Raw genomic sequence first — 2,494 nt, forward strand, 5'->3', positions numbered from 1 at the left:
ACACACACACACACACACACACACACGCACATTCCCTTAGGTTGCCCCATGTTGATGTTCCTGAGTACCGCAAAACATTTTCTGAATAAAACGAAAACATAAACAAATAAAAGTGCAATGTATGAAAGGTTTGGGACACACACCGTGGATCATTGGCCCGAGGCCCGGTGAGACCAGAGGGAGGGAGAGAAGGACTAGCCAAAGACACGGAGACCAGAGGGTCTTCTCTCGGATTCGGTTAGTGCATCAGAGTCGAGACGACGTGAACGAATGACTGCCTATTCCTTCTCGCTTGGTCGCCAATTGATACAGATACTTATGTGTTGCGTGTGTAAATTACCATTCTATTGCTATTTGGTTTGTCAAAATAAAAAAAAAGTGTTGTGTCGTAAGGCAATGGTAGTGACATTCTTGATAAAAGGGAGGTTTTTTTCTGACATCTAAAAGAAAAATGCAAGCGTTTAGCGCCCTCCTCTGGTCGAAGCGGGACTCGGTACCTCAACCATTATACAGTTCGTTTAATTACAACCCACAACCTCCCCACCTCCTTCTGTACTTTAAACAAATGTTCATCAGTGGGGAAATTGGCAAGCAAATGCAACATAGGCGTCTGTCAATTTATTGTATATATATATATATATATAAATATATATATATATAAACGGTACATGTGAACCATATTTTAAAGCCAGTAAAATGGCTTTACTTTCATCTGAATTCCCATTTGATTACAATGGCTGTATTTGATTAACCTCAACTCATGCATGAATCCCCTGTTTAGCACGACAAAGCTATGATTTCCACGCAGAACACAAAACAAATAGAGCAGTGACACACACTTAAACCGTAATCAACAGTTTAAAAAATAATTTAAAAGTAATTCTTACAAAACAAAGTGTAAATTGAAACATCGTCAGATTGCGGTTTTGGAGCTGTGGATTCGCGCGTTCCCTGGTGGTCAGAGTGAAAGAGTGCAGGCCACAGATTCTGACGCGTCATCATCTATCAGGCCGTGGTTCCCTTAATATGTAAATCACTTACACATTTAAACATCATTATCATCGAAATAATCTTCATCAGTCACATTGTCTTTTTAAAAACATTTGCCAGGACATTTAACACCATCATCAGTAGAAAAACTGACAGATTTCTTTTCTTTCTTTTTTTTACAGAGCAACTCTGCCCGGGAGCATATTAATTAAATTAAAGCTAAAATTAATAAATAAAAGTTCATTTCATTTTTTTCTATAACAAAACCGATTTTTCGATTGGAAGATGGTTCTGATCAGGGAACTTTTTTCCAGAGGACATCAGCAAACAACATCAGCACGCCTGAATCACAAACTGTGACACAGCAAGTGTTGACAGGTCTAATTCAACCAATATAAAAACAAGCCTTAGACCACAACTCAACATACATCTGAAAGAGTTGCATTTCTTATAATTACCAGCTGCAATGGCAGGTGTCATAGTGCTGTGATATGTTCAAACATAATCACACACAAAATGCGCACACGCACACACCCACAAACACAATAACCACCGTTAGGGGACTTAACCAACAAAAGTGTTTCCTGTGTTGTGGTGAAAGTCTCACTCTCGTGCCAAGTGGTCCAAGAGGGTGAAGGTTACGGGAGATGCATGAAGTTATCCAGAACAAACGGAGCCCCTGGCCCACTACAGTGGGTGACATGTGGGAAATAATCAGCCAGGTTGGTTTGAATGAACATAAAATAACATAAGTGAAGCGGCCAGAGCAGAGGGAGACACCGAAAGCACGACAGCAGGAAGTACAACGGGAGTGCGTTGCTCGGGGAATGGAGTGTACAGGAGTGCGATGGGAACGGAGTGCGAACAGGGGGTACAGGAGCGGACACAGAAGGTACAATCACCGCCAACTTCAGCTCCGGAGGGTCAGGAGGTTGCCGGTATCTTCAAGCAAAACTTAAAAGTGCGACAGAATAAGCAGTAAGTATGATTCCAGTATCTTGGACCGTGTTTATAATTTAGAGCCATGCAGACTGATACGGTCCAAAATTGGTTAAGTAGTTTAACATCCCTAAATTCTTCAACCCAGACTGCAGACCAATAAAATAACCAAATAAAGGATTATATATTTATCTATCAGGGAATAGATTCCAAAATCGGATCAATAAATAATCTTTTCACTGTGTGCCTCATGGAATGCACATTTCACTATTTTGGTTGACATTGAGTTGGATCGAACTACATATAGATGGTCCAAATAACTGAATAAATACTGGAATTATACATAATAAAAGGTAGAGTAGGGAGCAATATTAGCAAGCAGGGAACAAACATTGGTCTAGTAGGCTTGACAGAGGAGAGAAAGCATGGGAGGATTGGTTTAGAATAGTGAATACCAGTAAAAAGTGAGTAGGAGGCAAACCATAACCTCCTCCTCCCGTACCCAGGAGAGAATCAGCTAAGAGCTAGACCTAGGAAGAGGTGGTAGGGCATAGGAGATAGTGAA

The sequence above is a fragment of the Micromesistius poutassou genome (assembly GCF_964030765.1).
Source record: "Micromesistius poutassou genome assembly, chromosome: 22".
NCBI lineage: Eukaryota > Metazoa > Chordata > Actinopteri > Gadiformes > Gadidae > Micromesistius > Micromesistius poutassou.